The sequence below is a fragment of the Brienomyrus brachyistius genome, chromosome 2, assembly GCF_023856365.1.
Source record: "Brienomyrus brachyistius isolate T26 chromosome 2, BBRACH_0.4, whole genome shotgun sequence".
NCBI lineage: Eukaryota > Metazoa > Chordata > Actinopteri > Osteoglossiformes > Mormyridae > Brienomyrus > Brienomyrus brachyistius.
The window spans coordinates 42,930,426-42,946,956 of NC_064534.1; the positions used below are offsets into that span (position 1 = coordinate 42,930,426).

Sequence of the window (16,531 nt, forward strand, 5' to 3'; positions counted from 1 at the left end):
ATTATTCCTCTTCAACTGACCGCTTTGTTTTCTATGCAAAAACCACTTCGCCACAGAAGACTCGATATTATTGGCATAGCAAGTTCTGCTCTTCTCCTTTCAAAACTTGCTAAAAGCTGTATTTAAAAGAACAGATTGGCCGGGGTAATTCACACCCTTCAATGCCAGCTTAATGTTTAGGTTAGTGGGAATCACAGAGGAATTAGGGATGGAAACTTCTTTGCTGGTGGTAGAAGCGGTCTGGTGAATTTTTAGAGAGAAGAGGCCGTCGATGTTTGGATGTAGAAAATTGTTCTGGCTGCAGCCTGCAGTATGGACTTGTTGGTGTGTGTAGCTCCCAATGTTCTGACAGCGCAACGTTTTGGGGAAGCATGTGATTCAACAGCTACCAGTGGGCTTCGTGCGGCGGAGATTTTGTGGCTGTTAGCGGAGTTGATTACAGAGGGTCGTTAAGAGAAGCCTGCATGCGGTAGGCAAATGAGTAATGTTTGCCGGCGGGGGACGTGCGGCGATTAACCTGTGCGGTAGTGAAAAGGAGTTAAAGAGAAGGAAGTGTGCGGATGCGGAAAGAATGGAATAATTGTGGTAGGCTGCCGGCTGAGTAGTTTGGTGAATGTTTGGTGTGGGTCCGGCGCTGCCGATTGGATGGTGGTGCTGCAGTGTGAGTCAGATAAAAAAAAAAAAAAAAAACCAGGAGTAGGATCCAATGGGACCAACTGGCATGTATAGAGGCGTGTAATGCAAAAGGGCTGTTTTTGGTAGCGTCTCTCGCTTACGGCCATACCACCCTGAACACGCCCGATCTCGTCTGGTCTCGGAAGCTAAGCAGGGTAGGGTCTGGTTAGTACTTGGATGGGAGACCACCTGGGAATACCAGGTGCTGTAAGCTTTTCTCACTTTTACTTTATACAGGGGGCGCTCCACTTCACGATTAATTTAAATCTATCACTCCCCTTCCATTTTACTATTTTATATATATATTTTTATTTTCTCTCTTTCATAAAGGCAGCTTTTACACACCGTTTTAGTCTAAATACTGCCTGGTAATTCTAGGTGCTGTAAGCTCTTCGTGCCTTTATTCCACCAGGGCGCGATCTTCTCACAAACTTGAAAACTGTCACTCCCCATTCACGTTTTACAACTTATTGTTAATGATAAAGAGACAGCTTTTTACACACAGTTTTAAAGAAAGTACTGATATTATTCCTCTTCAACTGACCGCTTTGTTTTCTATGCAAAAACCACTTCGCCACAGAAGACTCGATATTATTGGCATAGCAAGTTCTGCTCTTCTCCTTTCAAAACTTGCTAAAAGCTGTATTTAAAAGAACAGATTGGCCGGGGTAATTCACACCCTTCAATGCCAGCTTAATGTTTAGGTTAGTGGGAGTCACAGAGGAATTAGGGATGGAAACTTCTTTGCTGGTGGTAGAAGCGGTCTGGTGAATTTTTAGAGAGAAGAGGCCGTCGATGTTTGAATATAGAAAATTGTTCTGGCTGCAGCCTGCAGTATGGACTTGTTGGTGTGTGTAGCTCCCAGTGTTCTGACAGCGCGACGTTTTGGGGAAGCATGTGATTCAGCAGCTACCAGTGGGCTTCGTGCGGCGGAGATTTTGTGGCTGTTAGCGGAGTTGATAACAGAGGGTCGTTAAGAGAAGCCTGCATGCAGTAGGCAAAGGAGTAATGTTTGCCGGCGGGGGACGTGCGGCGATTAACCTGTGCGGTAGTGAAAAGGAGTTAAAGAGAAGGAAGTGTGCGGATGCGGAAAGAATGGAATAATTGTGGTAGGCTGCCGGCTGAGTAGTTTGGTGAATGTTTGGTGTGGGTCCGGCGTTGCCGATTGGATGGTGGGGCTGCAGTGTGAGTCAGATAAAAAAAAAAAAAAAAACCAGGAGTAGGATCCAATGGGACCAACTGGCATGTATAGAGGCGTGTAATGCAAAAGGGCTGTTTTTGGTAGCGTCTCTCGCTTATGGCCATACCACCCTGAACACGCCCGATCTCGTCTGATCTTGGAAGCTAAGCAGGGTAGGGTCTGGTTAGTACTTGGATGGGCGACCACCTGGGAATCGCAGGTTCTGTAAGCTTTTCTCACTTTTACTTTATACAGGGGGCGCTCCACTTCACGATTAATTTAAATCTATCACTCCCCTTCCATTTTACTATTTTATATATATATATATATATTTTTCTCTCATTCATAAAGCCAGCTTTTACACACCGTTTTACTCTAAATACTTCCTGGTAATTCTAGGTGCTGTAAGCTGTTCGTGCCTTTATTCCACCAGGGCGCGATCTTCTCACAAACTTGAAAACTGTCACTCCCCATTCACGTTTTACAACTTATTGTTAATGATAAAGAGACAGCTTTTTACACACAGTTTTAAACAAAGTACTGATATTATTCCTCTTCAACTGACCGCTTTGTTTTCTATGCAAAAACCACTTCGCCACAGAAGACTCGATATTATTGGCATAGCAAGTTCTGCTCTTCTCCTTTCAAAACTTGCTAAAAGCTGTATTTAAAAGAACAGATTGGCCGGGGTAATTCACACCCTTCAATGCCAGCTTAATGTTTAGGTTAGTGGGAGTCACAGAGAAATTAGGGATGGAAACTTCTTTGCTGGTGGTAGAAGCGGTCTGGTGAATTTTTAGAGAGAAGAGGCCGTCGATGTTTGAATATAGAAAATTGTTCTGGCTGCAGCCTGCAGTATGGACTTGTTGGTGTGTGTAGCTCCCAGTGTTCTGACAGCGCGACGTTTTGGGGAAGCATGTGATTCAGCAGCTACCAGTGGGCTTCGTGCGGCGGAGATTTTGTGGCTGTTAGCGGAGTTGATAACAGAGGGTCGTTAAGAGAAGCCTGCATGCAGTAGGCAAAGGAGTAATGTTTGCCGGCGGGGGACGTGCGGCGATTAACCTGTGCGGTAGTGAAAAGGAGTTAAAAAGAAGGAAGTGTGCGGATGCGGAAAGAATGGAATAATTGTGGTAGGCTGCCGGCTGAGTAGTTTGGTGAATGTTTGGTGTGGGTCCGGCGCTGCCGATTGGATGGTGGGGCTGCAGTGTGAGTCAGATAAAAAAAAAAAAAAGAACATTAGTAGGATCCAATGGGACCAACTGGCATGTATAGAGGCGTGTAATGCAAAAGGGCTGTTTTTGGTAGCATCTCTCGCTTACGGCCATACCACCCTGAACACGCCCGATCTCGTCTGATCTCGGAAGCTAAACAGGGTAGGGTCTGGTTAGTACTTGGATGGGAGACCACCTGGGAATACCAGGTGCTGTAAGCTTTTCTCACTTTTACTTTATACAGGGGGCGCTCCACTTCACGATTAATTTAAATCTATCACTCCCCTTCCATTTTACTATTTTATATATATATTTTTTTTTTTCTCTCATTCATAAAGGCAGCTTTTAGAAACCGTTTTACTCTAAATACTTCCTGGTAATTCTAGGTGCTGTAAGCTGTTCGTGCCTTTATTCCACCAGGGCGCGATCTTCTCACAAACTTGAAGACTGTCACTCCCCATTCACGTTTTACAACTTATTGTTAATGATAAAGAGACAGCTTTTTACACAGAGTTTTAAACAAAGTACTGATATTATTCCTCTTCAACTGACCGCTTTGTTTTCTATGCAAAAACCACTTCGCCACAGAAGACTCGATATTATTGGCATAGCAAGTTCTGCTCTTCTCCTTTCAAAACTTGCTAAAAGCTGTATTTAAAAGAACAGATTGGCCGGGGTAATTCACACCCTTCAATGCCAGCTTAATGTTTAGGTTAGTGGGAATCACAGAGGAATTAGGGATGGAAACTTCTTTGCTGGTGGTAGAAGCGGTCTGGTGAATTTTTAGAGAGAAGAGGCCGTCGATGTTTGAATGTAGAAAATAGTTCTGGCTGCAGCCTGCAGTATGGACTTGTTGGTGTGTGTAGCTCCCAGTGTTCTGACAGCGCGACGTTTTGGGGAAGCATGTGATTCAGCAGCTACCAGTGGGCTTCGTGCGGCGGAGATTTTGTGGCTGTTAGCGGAGTTGATAACAGAGGGTCGTTAAGAGAAGCCTACATGCAGTAGGCAAAGGAGTAATGTTTGCTGGTGGGGGACGTGCGGCGATTAACCTATGCGGTAGTGAAAAGGAGTTAAAACGAAGGAAGTGTGCGGATGCGGAAAGAATGGAATAATTGTGGTAGGCTGCCGGCTGAGTAGTTTGGTGAATGTTTGGTGTGGGTCCGGCGCTGCCGATTGGATGGTGGGGCTGCAGTGTGAGTCAGATAAAAAAAAAAAAAAACAGGAGTAGGATCCAATGGGACTAACTGGCATGTATAGACGCGTGTAATGCAAAAGGGCTGTTTTTGGTAGCATCTCTCGCTTACGGCCATACCACCCTGAACACGCCCGATCTCGTCTGATCTCGGAAGCCAAGCAGGGTAGGGTCTGGTTAGTACTTGGATGGGAGACCTCCTGGGAATACCAGGTGCTGTAAGCCTTTCTCACTTTTACTTTATACAGGGGGCGCTCCACTTCACGATTAATTTAAATCTATCACTCCCCTTCCATTTTACTATTTTATATATATAATTTTTTTTTTCTCTCTCATTCCTAAAGGCAGCTTTTAGAAACCGTTTTACTCTAAATACTTCCTGGTAATTCTAGGTGCTGTAAGCTGTTCGTGCCTTTATTCCACCAGGGCGCGATCTTCTCACAAACTTGAAGACTGTCACTCCCCATTCACGTTTTACAACTTATTGTTAATGATAAAGAGACAGCTTTTTACACACAGTTTTAAACAAAGTACTGATATTATTCCTCTTCAACTCACCGCTTTGTTTTCTATGCAAAAACCACTTCGCCACAAAAGACTCGATATTATTGGCATAGCAAGTTCTGCTCTTCTCCTTTCAAAACTTGCTAAAAGCTGTATTTAAAAGAACAGATTGGCCGGGGTAATTCACACCCTTCAATGCCAGCTTAATGTTTAGGTTAGTGGGAATCACAGAGGAATTAGGGATGGAAACTTCTTTGCTGGTGGTAGAAGCGGTCTGGTGAATTTTTAGAGAGAAGAGGCCGTCGATGTTTGAATGTAGAAAATTGTTCTGGCTGCAGCCTGCAGTATGGACTTGTTGGTGTGTGTAGCTCCCAGTGTTCTGACAGCGCGACGTTTTGGGGAAGCATGTGATTCAGCAGCTACCAGTGGGCTTCGTGCGGCGGAGATTTTGTGGCTGTTAGCGGAGTTGATAACAGAGGGTCGTTAAGAGAAGCCTACATGCAGTAGGCAAAGGAGTAATGTTTGCCGGCGGGGGACGTGCGGCGATTAACCTGTGCGGTAGTGAAAAGGAGTTAAAAAGAAGGAAGTGTGCGGATGCGGAAAGAATGGAATAATTGTGGTAGGCTGCCGGCTGAGTAGTTTGGTGAATGTTTGGTGTGGGACCGGCGCTGCCGATTGGATGGTGGGGCTGCAGTGTGAGTCAGATAAAAAAAAAAAAAAACAGGAGTAGGATCCAATGGGACTAACTGGCATGTATAGACGCGTGTAATGCAAAAGGGCTGTTTTTGGTAGCATCTCTTGCTTACGGCCATACCACCCTGAACACGCCCGATCTCGTCTGATCTCGGAAGCTAAGCAGGGTAGGGTCTGGTTAGTACTTGGATGGGAGACCACCTGGGAATACCAGGTGCTGTAAGCTTTTCTCACTTTTACTTTATACAGGGGGCGCTCCACTTCACGATTAATTTAAATCTATCACTCCCCTTCCATTTTACTATTTTATATATATATATTTTTTTTTTCTCTCATTCATAAAGGCAGCTTTTAGAAACCGTTTTACTCTAAATACTTCCTGGTAATTCTAGGTGCTGTAAGCTGTTCGTGCCTTTATTCCACCAGGGCGCGATCTTCTCACAAACTTGAAGACTGTCACTCCCCATTCACGTTTTACAACTTATTGTTAATGATAAAGAGACAGCTTTTTACACACAGTTTTAAACAAAGTACTGATATTATTCCTCTTCAACTGACCGCTTTGTTTTCTATGCAAAAACCACTTCGCCACAGAAGACTCGATATTATTGGCATAGCAAGTTCTGCTCTTCTCCTTTCAAAACTTGCTAAAAGCTGTATTTAAAAGAACAGATTGGCCGGGGTAATTCACACCCTTCAATGCCAGCTTAATGTTTAGGTTAGTGGGAATCACAGAGGAATTAGGGATGGAAACTTCTTTGCTGGTGGTAGAAGCGGTCTGGTGAATTTTTAGAGAGAAGAGGCCGTCGATGTTTGAATGTAGAAAATTGTTCTGGCTGCAGCCTGCAGTATGGACTTGTTGGTGTGTGTAGCTCCCAGTGTTCTGACAGCGCGCCGTTTTGGGGAAGCATGTGATTCAGCAGCTACCAGTGGGCTTCGTGCGGCGGAGATTTTGTGGCTGTTAGCGGAGTTGATAACAGAGGGTCGTTAAGAGAAGCCTGCATGCAGTAGGCAAAGGAGTAATGTTTGCCGGCGGGGGACGTGCGGCGATTAACCTGTGCGGTAGTGAAAAGGAGTTAAAAAGAAGGAAGTGTGCAGATGCGGAAAGAATGGAATAATTGTGGTAGGCTGCCGGCTGAGTAGTTTGGTGAATGTTTGGTGTGGGTCCAGCGCTGCCGATTGGATGGTGGGGCTGCAGTGTGAGTCAGATAAAAAAAAAAAAAACCAGGAGTAGGATCCAATGGGACTAACTGGCATGTATAGACGCGTGTAATGCAAAAGGGCTGATTTTGGCACGATCTCACGCTTACGGCCATACCACCCTGAACACGCCCAATCTCGTCTGATCTCGGAAGCCAAGCAGCGTAGGGTCTGGTTAGTACTTGGATGGGAGACCTCCTGGGAATACCAGGTGCTGTAAGCCTTTCTTCCTTTTACTTTATACAGGGGGCGCTCCACTTCACGATTAATTTAAATCTATCACTCCCCTTCCATTTTACTATTTTATATATATATATATTTTTTTTTCTCTCATTCCTAAAGGCAGCTTTTAGAAACCGTTTTACTCTAAATACTTCCTGGTAATTCTAGGTGCTGTAAGCTGTTCGTGCCTTTATTCCACCAGGGCGCGATCTTCTCACAAACTTGAAGACTGTCACTCCCCATTCACGTTTTACAACTTATTGTTAATGATAAAGAGACAGCTTTTTACACACAGTTTTAAACAAAGTACTGATATTATTCCTCTTCAACTCACCGCTTTGTTTTCTATGCAAAAACCACTTCGCCACAGAAGACTCGATATTATTGGCATAGCAAGTTCTGCTCTTCTCCTTTCAAAACTTGCTAAAAGCTGTATTTAAAAGAACAGATTGGCCGGGGTAATTCACACCCTTCAATGCCAGCTTAATGTTTAGGTTAGTGGGAATCACAGAGGAATTAGGGATGGAAACTTCTTTGCTGGTGGTAGAAGCGGTCTGGTGAATTTTTAGAGAGAAGAGGCCGTCGATGTTTGAATGTAGAAAATAGTTCTGGCTGCAGCCTGCAGTATGGACTTGTTGGTGTGTGTAGCTCCCAGTGTTCTGACAGCGCGACGTTTTGGGGAAGCATGTGATTCAGCAGCTACCAGTGGGCTTCGTGCGGCGGAGATTTTGTGGCTGTTAGCGGAGTTGATAACAGAGGGTCGTTAAGAGAAGCCTACATGCAGTAGGCAAAGGAGTAATGTTTGCTGGCGGGGGACGTGCGGCGATTAACCTGTGCGGTAGTGAAAAGGAGTTAAAAAGAAGGAAGTGTGCGGATGCGGAAAGAATGAAATAATTGTGGTAGGCTGCCGGCTGAGTAGTTTGGTGAATGTTTGGTGTGGGTCCGGCGCTGCCGATTGGATGGTGGAGCTGCAGTGTGAGTCAGATAAAAAAAAAAAAAACAGGAGTAGGATCCAATGGGACTAACTGGCATGTATAGACGCGTGAAATGCAAAAGGGCTGTTTTTGGTAGCATCTCTCGCTTACGGCCATACCACCCTGAACACGCCCGATCTCGTCTGATCTTGGAAGCTAAGCAGGGTAGGGTCTGGTTAGTACTTGGATGGGAGACCACCTGGTAATACCTGGTGCTGTAAGCTTTTCTCACTTTTACTTTATACAGGGGGCGCTCCACTTCACGATTAATTTAAATCTATCACTCCCCTTCCATTTTACTATTTTATATATATTTTTTTTTTTTTCTCTCATTCATAAAGGCAGCTTTTAGAAACCGTTTTACTCTAAATACTGCCTGGTAATTCTAGGTGCTGTAAGCTCTTCGTGCCTTTATTCCACCAGGGCGCGATCTTCTCACAAACTTGAAGACTGTCACTCCCCATTCACGTTTTACAACTTATTGTTAATGATAAAGAGACAGCTTTTTACACACAGTTTTAAACAAAGTACTGATATAATTCCTCTTCAACTAACCGCTTTGTTTTCTATGCAAAAACCACTTCGCCACAGAAGACTCGATATTATTGGCATAGCAAGTTCTGCTCTTCTCCTTTCAAAACTTGCTAAAAGCTGTATTTAAAAGAACAGATTGGCCGGGGTAATTCACACCCTTCAATGCCAGCTTAATGTTTAGGTTAGAGGGAATCACAGAGGAATTAGGGATGGAAACTTCTTTGCTGGTGGTAGAAGCGGTCTGGTGAATTTTTAGAGAGAAGACGCCGTCGATGTTTGAATGTAGAAAATTGTTCTGGCTGCAGCCTGCGGTATGGACTTGTTGGCGTGTGTAGCTCCCAGTGTTCTGACAGCGTGACATTTTGGGGAAGCATGTGATTCAACAGCAACCAGTGGGCTTCGTGCGGCGGAGATTTTGTGGCTGTTAGCGGAGTTGATAACAGAGGGTCTTTAAGAGAAGCCTGCATGCGGTAGGCAAATGAGTAATGTTTGCCGGCGGGGGACGTGCGGCGATTAACCTGTTCGGTAGTGAAAAGGACTTAAAGAGAAGGAAGTGTGCGGATGCGGAAAGAATGGAATAATTGTGGTAGGCTGCCGGCTGAGTAGTTTGGTGAATGTTTGGTGTGGGTGCGGCGCTGCCGATTGGATGGTGGTGCTGCAGTGTGAGTCAGATAAAAAAAAAAAAACCAGAAGTAGGATCCAATGGGACTAACTGGCATGTATAGAGGCGTGTAATGCAAAAGGGCTGTTTTTGTTCGCGGTTCTCGCTCATGGCCATATCACCCTGAACACGCCCGATCTCGTCTGATCTCGGAAGCTAAGCGGGGTAGGGTCTGGTTAGTACTTGGGTGGGAGACTACCTGGGAATACCACGTGCTGTAAGCTTTTCTCACTTTTACTTTATACAGGGGGCACTCCACCTCACGATTAATTTAAATCTATCACTCCCCTTCCATTTTACTATTTTATATATTTCTTTTTTCTCTCATTCATAAAGGCAGCTTTTACACACGTTTTACTCTAAATACTGCCTGGTAATTCTAGGTGCTGTAAGCTGTTCGTGCCTTTATTCCACCAGGGCACGATCTTCTCACAAACTTGAAGACTGTCACTCCCCATTCACGTTTTACAACTTATTGTTAATGATAAAGAAACAGCTTTTTACACACAGTTTTAAACAAAGTACTGATATTATTCCTCTTCAACTGACCGCTTTGTTTTCTATGCAAAAACCACTTCGCCACAGAAGACTCGATATTATTGGCATAGCAAGTTCTGCTCTTCTCCTTTCAAAACTTGCTAAAAGCTGTATTTAATGTTTAGGTTAGTGGGAATCACAGAGGAATTAGGGATGGAAACTTCTTTGCTGGTGGTAGAAGCGGTCTGGTGAATTTTTAGAGAGAAGAGGCCGTCAATGTTTGAATGTAGAAAATTGTTCTGGCTGCAGCCTGCAGTATGGACTTGTTGGTGTGTGTAGCTCCCAGTGTTCTGACAGCGCGACGTTTTGGGGAAGCATGTGATTCAGCAGCTACCAGTGGGCTTCGTGCGGCGGAGATTTTGTGGCTGTTAGCGGAGTTGATAACAGAGGGTCGTTAAGAGAAGCCTGCATGCAGTAGGCAAAGGAGTAATGTTTGCCGGCGGGGGACGTGCGGCGATTAACCTGTGCGGTAGTGAAGAGGAGTTAAAGAGAAGGAAGTGTGCGGATGCGGAAAGAATGGAATAATTGTGGTAGGCTGCCGGCTGAGTAGTTTGGTGAATGTTTGGTGTGGTTCCGGCACTGCCGATTGGATGGTGGGGCTGCAGTGTGAGTCAGATAAAAAAAAAAAAAAACAGGAGTAGGATCCAATGGGACAAACTGGCATGTATAGAGGCGTGTAATGCAAAAGGGCTGTTTTTGGTAGTTTTTCTCGCTCACGGCCATACCACCCTGAACACGCCCGATATCGTCTGATCTCGGAAGCTAAGCAGGGTAGGTTCTGGTTAGTACTTGGATGGGAGACCACCTGGGAATACCAGGTGCTGTAAGCTTTTCTCACTTTTACTTTATACAGGGGGCGCTCCACTTCACGATTAATTTAAATCTATCACTCCCCTTCCATTTTACTATTTTATATATATATTTTTTTTTTCTCTCATTCATAAAGGCAGCTTTTACACACCGTTTTACTCTAAATACTGCCTGGTAATTCTAGGTGCTGTAAGCTCTTCGTGCCTTTATTCCACCAGGGCGCGATCTTCTCACAAACTTGAAGACTGTCACTCCCCATTCACGTTTTACAACTTATTGTTAATGATAAAGAGACAGCTTTTTACACACAGTTTTAAACAAAGTACTGATATAATTCCTCTTCAACTAACCGCTTTGTTTTCTATGCAAAAACCACTTCGCCACAGAAGACTCGATATTATTGGCATAGCAAGTTCTGCTCTTCTCCTTTCAAAACTTGCTAAAAGCTGTATTTAAAAGAACAGATTGGCCGGGGTAATTCACACCCTTCAATGCCAGCTTAATGTTTAGGTTAGAGGGAATCACAGAGGAATTAGGGATGGAAACTTCTTTGCTGGTGGTAGAAGCGGTCTGGTGAATTTTTAGAGAGAAGACGCCGTCGATGTTTGAATGTAGAAAATTGTTCTGGCTGCAGCCTGCGGTATGGACTTGTTGGCGTGTGTAGCTCCCAGTGTTCTGACAGCGTGACATTTTGGGGAAGCATGTGATTCAACAGCAACCAGTGGGCTTCGTGCGGCGGAGATTTTGTGGCTGTTAGCGGAGTTGATAACAGAGGGTCTTTAAGAGAAGCCTGCATGCGGTAGGCAAATGAGTAATGTTTGCCGGCGGGGGACGTGCGGCGATTAACCTGTTCGGTAGTGAAAAGGACTTAAAGAGAAGGAAGTGTGCGGATGCGGAAAGAATGGAATAATTGTGGTAGGCTGCCGGCTGAGTAGTTTGGTGAATGTTTGGTGTGGGTGCGGCGCTGCCGATTGGATGGTGGTGCTGCAGTGTGAGTCAGATAAAAAAAAAAAAACCAGAAGTAGGATCCAATGGGACTAACTGGCATGTATAGAGGCGTGTAATGCAAAAGGGCTGTTTTTGTTCGCGGTTCTCGCTCATGGCCATATCACCCTGAACACGCCCGATCTCGTCTGATCTCGGAAGCTAAGCGGGGTAGGGTCTGGTTAGTACTTGGGTGGGAGACTACCTGGGAATACCACGTGCTGTAAGCTTTTCTCACTTTTACTTTATACAGGGGGCACTCCACCTCACGATTAATTTAAATCTATCACTCCCCTTCCATTTTACTATTTTATATATTTCTTTTTTCTCTCATTCATAAAGGCAGCTTTTACACACGTTTTACTCTAAATACTGCCTGGTAATTCTAGGTGCTGTAAGCTGTTCGTGCCTTTATTCCACCAGGGCACGATCTTCTCACAAACTTGAAGACTGTCACTCCCCATTCACGTTTTACAACTTATTGTTAATGATAAAGAAACAGCTTTTTACACACAGTTTTAAACAAAGTACTGATATTATTCCTCTTCAACTGACCGCTTTGTTTTCTATGCAAAAACCACTTCGCCACAGAAGACTCGATATTATTGGCATAGCAAGTTCTGCTCTTCTCCTTTCAAAACTTGCTAAAAGCTGTATTTAATGTTTAGGTTAGTGGGAATCACAGAGGAATTAGGGATGGAAACTTCTTTGCTGGTGGTAGAAGCGGTCTGGTGAATTTTTAGAGAGAAGAGGCCGTCAATGTTTGAATGTAGAAAATTGTTCTGGCTGCAGCCTGCAGTATGGACTTGTTGGTGTGTGTAGCTCCCAGTGTTCTGACAGCGCGACGTTTTGGGGAAGCATGTGATTCAGCAGCTACCAGTGGGCTTCGTGCGGCGGAGATTTTGTGGCTGTTAGCGGAGTTGATAACAGAGGGTCGTTAAGAGAAGCCTGCATGCAGTAGGCAAAGGAGTAATGTTTGCCGGCGGGGGACGTGCGGCGATTAACCTGTGCGGTAGTGAAGAGGAGTTAAAGAGAAGGAAGTGTGCGGATGCGGAAAGAATGGAATAATTGTGGTAGGCTGCCGGCTGAGTAGTTTGGTGAATGTTTGGTGTGGTTCCGGCACTGCCGATTGGATGGTGGGGCTGCAGTGTGAGTCAGATAAAAAAAAAAAAAAACAGGAGTAGGATCCAATGGGACAAACTGGCATGTATAGAGGCGTGTAATGCAAAAGGGCTGTTTTTGGTAGTTTTTCTCGCTCACGGCCATACCACCCTGAACACGCCCGATCTCGTCTGATCTCGGAAGCAAAGCAGGGTAGGGTCTGTTTAGTACTTGGATGGGAGACCTCCTGGGAATACCCGGTGCTGTAAGCTTTTCTCACTTTTACTTTATACAGGGGGCGCTCCACTTCACGATTAATTTAAATCTATTACTCCCCTTCCATTTTACTATTTTATATATATATTTCTTTTTTCTCTCATTCATGAAGGCAGCTTTTACACACGTTTTACTCTAAATACTTCCTGGTAATTCTAGGTGCTGTAAGCTGTTCGTGCCTTTATTCCACCAGGGCGCGATCTTCTCACAAACTTGAAGACTGTCACTCCCCATTCACATTTTACAACTTATTGTTAATGATAAAGAGACAGCTTTTTACACACAGTTTTAAACAAAGTACTGATATTATTCCTCTTCAACTGACCGCTTTGTTTTCTATGCAAAAACCACTTCGCCACAGAAGACTCGATATTATTGGCATAGCAAGTTCTGCTCTTCTCCTTTCAAAACTTGCTAAAAGCTGTATTTAAAAGAACAGATTGGCCGGGGTAATTCACACCCTTCAATGCCAGCTTAATGTTTAGGTTAGTGGGAATCACAGAGGAATTAGGGATGGAAACTTCTTTGCTGGTGGTAGAAGCGGTCTGGTGAATTTTTAGAGAGAAGAGGCCGTCGATGTTTGAATGTAGAAAATTGTTCTGGCTGCAGCCTGCAGTATGGACTTGTTGGTGTGTGTAGCTCCCAGTGTTCTGACAGCGCGACGTTTTGGGGAAGCATGTGATTCAGCAGCTACCAGTGGGCTTCGTGCGGCGGAGATTTTGTGGCTGTTAGCGGAGTTGATAACAGAGGGTCGTTAAGAGAAGCCTGCATGCAGTAGGCAAAGGAGTAATGTTTGCCGGCGGGGGACGTGCGGCGATTAACCTGTGCGGTAGTGAAAAGGAGTTAAAAAGAAGGAAGTGTGCGGATGCGGAAAGAATGGAATAATTGTGGTAGGCTGCCGGCTGAGTAGTTTGGTGAATGTTTGGTGTGGGTCCGGCGCTGCCGATTGGATGGTGGGGCTGCAGTGTGAGTCAGATAAAAAAAAAAAAAAAAAACAGGAGTAGGATCCAATGGGACTAACTGGCATGTATAGAGGCGTGTAATGCAAAAGGGCTGTTTTTGGTAGCATCTCTCGCTTACGGCCATACCACCCTGAACACGCCTGATCTCGTCTGATCTCGGAAGCTAAGCAGGGTAGGGTCTGGTTAGTACTTGGATGGGAGACCGCCTGGGAATACCAGGTGTTGTAAGCTTTTCTCATTTTTACTTTAAACGGGGGGCGCTCCACTTCACGATTAATTTAAATCTATCACTCCCCTTCCATTTTACTATTTTATATATATATATTTTTTTTTTTCTCTCATTCATAAAGGCAGCTTTTAGAAACCGTTTTGCTCTAAATACTTCCTGGTAATTCTAGGTGCTGTAAGCTGTTCGTGCCTTTATTCCACCAGGGCGCGATCTTCTCACAAACTTGAAGACTGTCACTCCCCATTCACGTTTTACAACTTATTGTTAATGATAAAGAGACAGCTTTTTACACACAGTTTTAAACAAAGTACTGATATTATTCCTCTTCAACTGACCGCTTTGTTTTCTATGCAAAAACCACTTCGCCACAGAAGACTCGATATTATTGGCATAGCAAGTTCTGCTCTTCTCCTTTCAAAACTTGCTAAAAGCTGTATTTAAAAGAACAGATTGGACGGGGTAATTCACACCCTTCAATGCCAGCTTAATGTTTAGGTTAGTGGGAATCACAGAGGAATTAGGGATGGAAACTTCTTTGCTGGTGGTAGAAGCGGTCTGGTGAATTTTTAGAGAGAAGAGGCCGTCGATGTTTGAATGTAGAAAATAGGTCTGGCTGCAGCCTGCAGTATGGACTTGTTGGTGTGTGTAGCTCCCAGTGTTCTGACAGCGCGATGTTTTGGGGAAGCATCTGATTCAGCAGCTACCAGTGGGCTTCGTGCGGCGGAGATTTTGTGGCTGTTAGCGGAGTTGATAACAGAGGGTCGTTAATAGAAGCCTGCATGCAGTAGGCAAAGGAGTAATGTTTGCCGGCGGGGGACGTGCGGCGATTAACCTGTGCGGTAGTGAAAAGGAGTTAAAAAGAAGGAAGTGTGCGGATGCGGAAAGAATGGAATAATTGTGGTAGGCTGCCGGCTGAGTAGTTTGGTGAATGTTTGGTGTGGGTCCGGCGCTGCCGATTGGATGGTGGGGCTGCAGTGTGAGTCAGATAAAAAAAAAAAAAAACAGGAATAGGATCCAATGGGACTAACTGGCATGTATAGAGGCGTGTAATGCAAAAGGGCTGTTTTTGGTAGCATCTCTCGCTTACGGCCATACCACTCTGAACATGCCCGATCTCGTCTAATTTTGGAAGCTAAGCGGGGTAGGGTCTGGTTAGTACTTGGGTGGGAGACTACCTGGGAATACCACGTGCTGTAAGCTTTTCTCACTTTTACTTTATACAGGGGGCACTCCACCTCACGATTAATTTAAATCTATCACTCCCCTTCCATTTTACTATTTTATATATTTCTTTTTTCTCTCATTCATAAAGGCAGCTTTTACACACGTTTTACTCTAAATACTGCCTGGTAATTCTAGGTGCTGTAAGCTGTTCGTGCCTTTATTCCACCAGGGCACGATCTTCTCACAAACTTGAAGACTGTCACTCCCCATTCACGTTTTACAACTTATTGTTAATGATAAAGAAACAGCTTTTTACACACAGTTTTAAACAAAGTACTGATATTATTCCTCTTCAACTGACCGCTTTGTTTTCTATGCAAAAACCACTTCGCCACAGAAGACTCGATATTATTGGCATAGCAAGTTCTGCTCTTCTCCTTTCAAAACTTGCTAAAAGCTGTATTTAATGTTTAGGTTAGTGGGAATCACAGAGGAATTAGGGATGGAAACTTCTTTGCTGGTGGTAGAAGCGGTCTGGTGAATTTTTAGAGAGAAGAGGCCGTCGATGTTTGAATGTAGAAAATAGGTCTGGCTGCAGCCTGCAGTATGGACTTGTTGGTGTGTGTAGCTCCCAGTGTTCTGACAGCGCGATGTTTTGGGGAAGCATCTGATTCAGCAGCTACCAGTGGGCTTCGTGCGGCGGAGATTTTGTGGCTGTTAGCGGAGTTGATAACAGAGGGTCGTTAATAGAAGCCTGCATGCAGTAGGCAAAGGAGTAATGTTTGCCGGCGGGGGACGTGCGGCGATTAACCTGTGCGGTAGTGAAAAGGAGTTAAAAAGAAGGAAGTGTGCGGATGCGGAAAGAATGGAATAATTGTGGTAGGCTGCCGGCTGAGTAGTTTGGTGAATGTTTGGTGTGGGTCCGGCGCTGCCGATTGGATGGTGGGGCTGCAGTGTGAGTCAGATAAAAAAAAAAAAAAACAGGAATAGGATCCAATGGGACTAACTGGCATGTATAGAGGCGTGTAATGCAAAAGGGCTGTTTTTGGTAGCATCTCTCGCTTACGGCCATACCACTCTGAACATGCCCGATCTCGTCTAATTTTGGAAGCTAAGCGGGGTAGGGTCTGGTTAGTACTTGGGTGGGAGACTACCTGGGAATACCACGTGCTGTAAGCTTTTCTCACTTTTACTTTATACAGGGGGCACTCCACCTCACGATTAATTTAAATCTATCACTCCCCTTCCATTTTACTATTTTATATATTTCTTTTTTCTCTCATTCATAAAGGCAGCTTTTACACACGTTTTACTCTAAATACTGCCTGGTAATTCTAGGTGCTGTAAGCTGTTCGTGCCTTTATTCCACCAGGGCACGATCTTCTCACAAACTTGAAGACTGTCACTCCCCATTCACGTTTT

General features: G+C 44.6%; 10 non-coding genes and 4 pseudogenes across 10 annotated transcripts; all 14 read left to right on the forward strand.

The window, feature by feature from the left end:
* The first annotated feature begins 770 nt into the window (after nucleotides 1–770).
* Nucleotides 771–889, forward strand: LOC125733323 (5S ribosomal RNA). Its single transcript, XR_007392670.1, has one exon. It is a non-coding gene; the product is annotated as a 5S ribosomal RNA (ribosomal RNA).
* A 1,079-nt stretch (nucleotides 890–1,968) lies between these two features.
* On the forward strand, nucleotides 1,969–2,087 carry LOC125730858 (5S ribosomal RNA). The gene has a single exon (XR_007391146.1). It is a non-coding gene; the product is annotated as a 5S ribosomal RNA (ribosomal RNA).
* Nucleotides 2,088–3,168: 1,081 nt separating this feature from the next.
* On the forward strand, nucleotides 3,169–3,287 carry LOC125732785 (5S ribosomal RNA). The gene has a single exon (XR_007392152.1). It is a non-coding gene; the product is annotated as a 5S ribosomal RNA (ribosomal RNA).
* A 1,077-nt stretch (nucleotides 3,288–4,364) lies between these two features.
* LOC125732433 (5S ribosomal RNA) lies at nucleotides 4,365–4,483 on the forward strand. Its single transcript, XR_007391813.1, has one exon. It is a non-coding gene; the product is annotated as a 5S ribosomal RNA (ribosomal RNA).
* Nucleotides 4,484–5,562: 1,079 nt separating this feature from the next.
* On the forward strand, nucleotides 5,563–5,681 carry LOC125729070 (5S ribosomal RNA). The gene has a single exon (XR_007389572.1). It is a non-coding gene; the product is annotated as a 5S ribosomal RNA (ribosomal RNA).
* Nucleotides 5,682–6,759: 1,078 nt separating this feature from the next.
* Nucleotides 6,760–6,878, forward strand: LOC125736788 (5S ribosomal RNA). The gene has a single exon (XR_007396056.1). It is a non-coding gene; the product is annotated as a 5S ribosomal RNA (ribosomal RNA).
* Nucleotides 6,879–7,956: 1,078 nt separating this feature from the next.
* On the forward strand, nucleotides 7,957–8,075 carry LOC125735979 (5S ribosomal RNA). The gene has a single exon (XR_007395263.1). It is a non-coding gene; the product is annotated as a 5S ribosomal RNA (ribosomal RNA).
* Nucleotides 8,076–9,151: 1,076 nt separating this feature from the next.
* Nucleotides 9,152–9,270, forward strand: LOC125731543 (5S ribosomal RNA; annotated as a pseudogene).
* Nucleotides 9,271–10,294: 1,024 nt separating this feature from the next.
* Nucleotides 10,295–10,413, forward strand: LOC125730561 (5S ribosomal RNA). Its single transcript, XR_007390869.1, has one exon. It is a non-coding gene; the product is annotated as a 5S ribosomal RNA (ribosomal RNA).
* A 1,075-nt stretch (nucleotides 10,414–11,488) lies between these two features.
* Nucleotides 11,489–11,607, forward strand: LOC125731544 (5S ribosomal RNA; annotated as a pseudogene).
* Nucleotides 11,608–12,631: 1,024 nt separating this feature from the next.
* Nucleotides 12,632–12,750, forward strand: LOC125736059 (5S ribosomal RNA). Its single transcript, XR_007395342.1, has one exon. It is a non-coding gene; the product is annotated as a 5S ribosomal RNA (ribosomal RNA).
* A 1,078-nt stretch (nucleotides 12,751–13,828) lies between these two features.
* LOC125734119 (5S ribosomal RNA) lies at nucleotides 13,829–13,947 on the forward strand. The gene has a single exon (XR_007393444.1). It is a non-coding gene; the product is annotated as a 5S ribosomal RNA (ribosomal RNA).
* A 1,079-nt stretch (nucleotides 13,948–15,026) lies between these two features.
* On the forward strand, nucleotides 15,027–15,145 carry LOC125732007 (5S ribosomal RNA; annotated as a pseudogene).
* A 1,024-nt stretch (nucleotides 15,146–16,169) lies between these two features.
* On the forward strand, nucleotides 16,170–16,288 carry LOC125732009 (5S ribosomal RNA; annotated as a pseudogene).
* The last annotated feature ends 243 nt before the right edge of the window (nucleotides 16,289–16,531 follow it).